We start from the raw sequence: 6,819 nt of genomic DNA, 5'->3' as shown, positions 1-6,819 counted from the left end.
CTAGATCCCAATACACCCAATGCCAAATAGCTGCCAAAAAGCACAAGCCAGAAAACACAATATGTGCACCGGCCACACCTTCGTAACTCCAAATACCCGGATTCGTTATAGTCCCTCCTGTGATACTCCAACCGCCCCATGAATTGGTTATTCCTAAACGAGTCATGAAAGGTATAACAAACATACCCTGTCTCCACATTGGATCAAGAACAGGGTCAGAGGGATCAAAAACCGCTAATTCATATAGAGCCATCGAACCGGCCCAACCAGCAACTAGAGCTGTATGCATTATATGGACAGAAAGCAAACGACCCGGATCATTCAATACGACGGTATGAACACGATACCAAGGCAAACCCATGGAAATACCCCTTTATCAACGAAAAATAGACACTATGTAACTTTATTGCATTGGAAAAAACTATGCTATGGACCTCCCCTTTTCAGTAGATTATCTCGAGGAAAGGATTAAGATTTGTTCTATTATATTAGTAATAATGGAAGAGTTCTGTTTGTAGGAACAAACAGAAGCAGATCTATTCTATACCCGATAAGTACCAATACGCAATGGTAGGGGGGCGGGATCCCGCTTTCATTTTCTATGAGTGAAAGCATACATATTTGTTCATATCATTCAAAAGACCCATTCTTAAAAATTTTCTTCTTTAGTCATAGTCATTCTGTCTTCTTTTTTTTTTTATTTTATGAACTTATTCAATTTTTGGATAAACTATGATAAAGGCTAATCTTATTAAGACAATAAACCCATTTTTACGCTTCCACATCAAAGTAAGATATAGTACTTAATTCTTTTTTTCTTTCATTTAATGCCTATTGGTGTTCCAAAAGTACCTTTTCGAAGTCCCGGGGAGGAAGATGCATCTTGGGTTGACGTATAGTGCGACTTGTCAGATATATTGGGTCACATGGGATTTCCCCATTCTCTCCCCCGATCGAGATATCCTCTCTTTCGCCCAAGAAAGATTGATTGAATCATCAAAAATTTGGAGCGTGAAGTGCAATTATATTTATTTTGTTTTTTGGAGGGGGTATCCAGATTAATATTATCAATTAGAATAATTTATGGTTTAGAATAATTTATAGTTGGCTCAATTGGACCAATAAAATGAAGTATCCAGGCTCCGTTTAGAAAAAACCCAATTGGTAATATATCTATTTTTATCATATTATAAACAGGAGCGATCTCAAACTGTTTAAGCAATCGAGTAATATAACGAATACATTGAATATTTGGCAGAAGACATGAAATAAATAAAAAAAAAAGCCATAGCAAAAACACGTGGTATTGGGGCATTTGCCCTATATGTGCAAATCAAAATCGGGCCGATCTTTACTCGGAGTAGAGCATAAACCTAAAAAAATTGAAGAAGCCCATTCCGGAACAAGAAAATGACATCGTGATTTGGATTCGATCTCGATGAAACAATAAATCAATGAGAAGTTCGTTCGATAAGTTTAGTAGATTACTTTTATCTATTTCTTTTTATTTATAGGTAAAGTAAACAGACCAAAACTAATCTTTCTTGAAAAATAGAAGAAAAAAGCCCTTTGTTAGAAGGAGCCCACTATGAAAAAAGATGAGGGCTGTAATCTACACATTGATTCTTTTTTTCGCGATTTTTGGTAAACCGTATGCATCAAAAGGTGCGCGTACGGTTCCTAAGGATACAATTTTATCCTAATCAACCGACTTTATCGAGAAAGATTACTTTTTTTAGGCCAAGAGGTTGATAGCGAGATCTCGAATCAACTTATTGGTCTTATGGTATATCTTAGTATAGAGGATGATATCAAAGATCTGTATTTGTTTATGAACTCTCCCGGAGGGTGGGTAATACCCGGAGTAGCTATTTATGATACTATGCAATTTGTACGACCAGATGTACAGACAATATGCATGGGATTAGCCGCTTCAATGGGATCTTTTATTCTGGTCGGAGGAGAAATTACCAAACGTCTAGCATTCCCTCATGCTCGGCGCCAATGAGTTTTGTATTTGAGAGAAAAAAGAAGACTATGCCTTCGCGATATGAAATATGACTATTAAGTAATAATAGCATGGCATTTTGAATTCGATATGAGAAATCTTTTTTTTTTCAAAATTCAAAAACTATTAGATTATATATTGAAAGAGTAGTATGAGATAAGGGGCATTTCCGATTTTATCTGATCTATCGGAAATCTCTTGCAGCGTCACAAACTTTTTTGTTTTCACGCCAGAAGGCTAATTATGTTATGAAAGAATACAAAAAAAAAGAAACTTTGGGATTGCTGAATAAAAGACTAAATAAATAAAATATATAAATATAAAGCAACGGAGCCATCATAGTATTTTTTAACTACTCCAAAAAAGGAAGGATGGTTATTGGATTATTTACCAATCAGGGTCTGGTCTGATAGATCCTATTTTTTCTGTTTCTTGGATGGGAGGTAAAAGCGAATTCCATTGTAGAGCCGTATGCAATGCGAAAAAGATGCCTGTACGGTTGTTCAATTCTATCTTGTTTTTCGTATTATTATTCTTTATTTTATTTCTTCTCTTTGATTTATCTTCGAGATAGAAGAACCATTTATTATGTTATATAATCAGGGTAATGATCCATCAGCCTGCTAGTTCTTTTTATGAGGCACAAACGGGAGAATTTATCCTGGAAGCGGAAGAACTGTTGAAGTTACGCGAAACCATCACAAGGGTTTATGTACAAAGAACGGGCAAACCCTTATGGGTTGTATCCGAAGACATGGAAAGAGATGTTTTTATGTCAGCAACAGAAGCCCAAGCTCATGGAATTGTTGATGTTATAGCGGTAGAATAAAAAATAGCAGGGATTTCGCGCAAATATGCCATTTTCAATTTTCTCTTCTTATATTTAATATATCTATTAATATAGAAGTAATGCCTAATCATCCGGTTAGGATCGATCTAAACCAACTCATTATGTATACGAGTCAACATGCCAACTATTAAACAACTTATTAGAAAGACAAGACAGCCAATCAGAAATGTCACGAAATCCCCCGCCCTTGGGGGATGTCCTCAGCGACGAGGAACATGTACTAGGGTGTATGTGTGACTCGTTCAGAGCATGGACTGGGACAAAAGAAAAGAACCAATTTTTCCAGTATCAGTGGTCAGTACCAATAAATAGGATAAAATGGAAGAACTCCATTCACTATCTAAAAAGGATCTATGATATCCTTCTATTGTGTATCAAATTTTATGGTTTCTATTGGTATAAATCCAACCGTCTCAATTTTCAATTTAAGATGAAAAAGAATTTCCCATTGGTAGCAAATGGTTATCCACTAAGCAGGGGAAAGACTATTAAAATGAAAAGGCAGAAAGATTATGCCCTTACTCTTGCAACAACGGACTAACAGGGTCAGCTACACAGCTAATCTTCATAATTAAATATCGTTACTGTATAGGTAGATCTCATTGTGAAAGACTGATTACTGGATAATTCATGGGTAGAGCCAAAAAGTGTGAACTGTACAAGTTAACAATAGCATTGATTAAATGAAAGAAGGGGCTCCGGTGTATAGAGGGGACCTCGCCGTTAAAAAAGTAACCATAGAAACGATGGAACCCACGATTTTTTTTTATCCATTTAGATTTACTACTTTTTGTTTTTCTTTTTTTATTTAATATGCTTTTTTTAATATCTAGTTTTTAATATCTAGTATCACTATCAATACAATTTCTTATTTCGCAGTGAAATGCCCAGAAAAAAAGAAAAAATCGTGGTCGGGAAGGTTATAGTAGCAAAAGCCATTGGAGTTTTTAGTTTATACATTGGAAGAATCCGTTTTGTTATTAATAAACTAGGAAAGGGAAAAGGAATAACTGAAAGAAAGGAAATCAATTAGTTATTCATCGAAGTTTCATTTATTCAATGACCAGAATTAAACGAGGATATATAGCTCGGAGACGTAGAACAAAAATTCGTTTATTTGCATCAAGCTTTCGAGGGGCTCATTCAAGACTTACTAGAACTATTACTCAACAGAAAATAAGAGCTTTGTTTTCGGCTTATCGGGATAGAGGTAGGCAAATTTTCGTCGTTTGTGGATTACTCGGATAAATGCAGTAATTCGCGGTAAAGGCATATACTATAATTATAATAGATTAATACACAATCTGTACAAGAGGCAGTTGCTTCTTAATCGTAAAATACTTGCGCAAATAGCTATATTAAATAGAAATTGCCTTTATATGATTTCCAATGAGATTCTAAAATAAGTATATTTGGAAGGAATTCATCGGAATGTTTTAAATTTAAAATGGAGTTCACTGGAGAATTAACTCCGGGAAGGTAGAATAGAAATTAGTATGATAAAATATAATAATAAAGTCGTCAAAATGAACAAACAACACGTTTAATAAAAAAAGATTTATTCTTTTTTTCTTATGATAATACGACAATAAAATATGGATTCGCGAATTTTTCGAACAAAATATCAATCCGCCTTTGAATTCGTATTGGAATTTTGATTCAAGTGAAGAGTAAGCCTATTTCTTTTTGATTCTAAGACCAGTAGTTCTGGTGGTCGACTCACCCCTTTCAAATTGTTTCTCATTATTAAGAAAAGGTAACAAAGATAAAATACGAGCTTGCTTTATAGCAATAGTAATTAATCGTTGTTGTTTTAAGTTTAATCTATTCACCCGTCTAGATAATATCTTTCCTTGTTCACTAATAAATCGACTAATTAAACTCATGTTTCTATAATCAATTCGATCCCCCGAGCCAATCGGGGGCAAACGCCTACGAAAAGATCGCTTGGATTTAAAATAGAGTCGCTTGGATTTATCCATGATTTGTTTCTTCCTTATCCCGAAAATCCTATTTCAATGGGGGATTTTGTTTTGTTTATCTTTAAATATATATATATATATATATAATATGTCATTTTTAATCTTCCTTGGAAGGGTGACATACAAGCGATCGGATCGGTTCGATTTATTTCTTTATCTCCCCATGAATTGTATGTTTGTAACAAAAGGGACAGAATTTTAGCAATTCCAATCGACTAGGCGTATTATGTCGATTCTTTTGAGTAATATATCTGGAAATACCAATACTCATTGATTCCTTATTAGCACCATTTCGATTAGCACTATTTCGAGTACAATTGGTACATTCCAAAATAACGGTTACTCGAACATCTTTACCCTTGGCCATGAACCTCCTTTGGATTTTTGATTCACCCAACTATTCTATTTTCCGATCCAAAGAGAAGAAAGGAACGAAAAAAAATAGAAGTTGCTAACTCGAAATCAAATTCTGAAAGATTTCGTTGAAATCAAGATAGTAATAAAAAAGTATTAATAAGTAATACAATGATTTCTAACTAGATTTATAATCCTAGTATAGTATTTCATTTTTCATTTAAGTATTTTGTATGATATTGTTGACCCGGCCATCAATTTCCATTTCCGTTCTCATTCTCTTATCTTATTAATTAAATTTAAATTAGAGTCCCGGCCCGAGTTCCGAGTTTTACTGAAGTTGAATCCACTTTTATTCTTTCTCTTTTCGAACTTATTCTAATTTTAAAAATTAGAAAAGTAAAAGAAGGGAAGGGGAGGGATTAGTCACAGATATTTGATTATATCTCTAATTTTCTTCACCCCTTCCCATATCAATAACTATAACTAGAACTAGAATTAAAAAAGGGAAAATATCAACGCATCCGGGAATAAACGATTGATCTCTATCAATAGACCCGCTAAAGACCCGAACCATAGAGTACTTACTACCGGTGCCGCGGAGAGATATGTTTTTAGATCTCGCATTTTAAATACTCCTTCTTTATTGTAATTTGTAATACATATATGATCAGACGTAGGTGTAGTTAATGATCACTTGTATTTGTATGCGGAATCCCTAATTCAAATTGAAATGTACAATGATTCAGTAGCTATTCCTTTTCTTAAAAAAAAAATACGCCTTTTTCTGTCCCAGCATTCCCCAAAAATATTCTATTCATTTTTTTAAGCGGGTTTAATTATACGTTACGTATGTGTATAAGCCTTTTATTATAATTAATTATTTATTAGAATGAAATATTAAATATATGTTCTATGATATGAGATAAAAAAGAAGAAATGACAAGATAATTTTTGTATATGAATGGAGAAAATAAAGATGTGGAAAACAATACAGGTATTCTCTACAATGACACTGTCGACCAATGGAAAGGGATGTAGCGCAGCTTGGTAGCGCGTTTGTTTTGGGTACAAAATGTCACGGGTTCAAATCCTGTCATCCCTACCTATTACTTATCTTATGAGCCGTAACGAGGGATTAATTGAAATCGATTAAAATTGGGTATAATCAATCTTTCATTTTACAATATTCTATATATTAATTTTACGATATTCTATATAATAGTAGATGCATGCAAAAATATATTAGGGTTACAAAATATTTATGAAGCGCTCTTAGTTCAGTTCGGTAGAACGTGGGTCTCCAAAACCCGATGTCGTAGGTTCAAATCCTACAGAGCGTGATTCCATTCTTGTTATTCTTAGGTCGAAAATTACAATGAAATAGGAGGTCAATCAAAAAAAGAGATATTAATTAATCAAAGGTCCAACTGATCGCCACGTCTGTATTGTAAATATGCAGTTACAAATAATCCAGCCAAAGTAATAGGAATTAGACCTAAGACAATTCCAAATAGCAAAACTTCAATCATTTCATTTGTTTGAAAGGGGAAAGGGAGAGGTAATATCTATTCTTAAATATTAATTCGTATTGCACATGAATCTCAATGAACAAGAATTGGAAA

At 33.8% G+C, this 6,819-nt stretch overlaps 2 non-coding genes across 2 annotated transcripts; both read left to right on the top strand.

The window, feature by feature from the left end:
• Positions 1-6,225: 6,225 nt before the first annotated feature.
• TRNAP-UGG (transfer RNA proline (anticodon UGG)) lies at positions 6,226-6,299 on the top strand. The gene has a single exon. It is a non-coding gene; the product is annotated as a tRNA-Pro (tRNA).
• A 164-nt stretch (positions 6,300-6,463) lies between these two features.
• On the top strand, positions 6,464-6,537 carry TRNAW-CCA (transfer RNA tryptophan (anticodon CCA)). Its single transcript has one exon. It is a non-coding gene; the product is annotated as a tRNA-Trp (tRNA).
• Positions 6,538-6,819: the final 282 nt, after the last annotated feature.

This window comes from Corylus avellana, unplaced genomic scaffold (assembly GCF_965113065.1).
Source record: "Corylus avellana unplaced genomic scaffold, dhCorAvel1.hap1.2 HAP1_SCAFFOLD_118, whole genome shotgun sequence".
In the NCBI taxonomy this organism is placed as follows: domain Eukaryota; kingdom Viridiplantae; phylum Streptophyta; class Magnoliopsida; order Fagales; family Betulaceae; genus Corylus; species Corylus avellana.
Note: the sequence above shows the minus strand (reverse complement) of the source record. Positions and strands in the feature narration are given on the sequence as shown.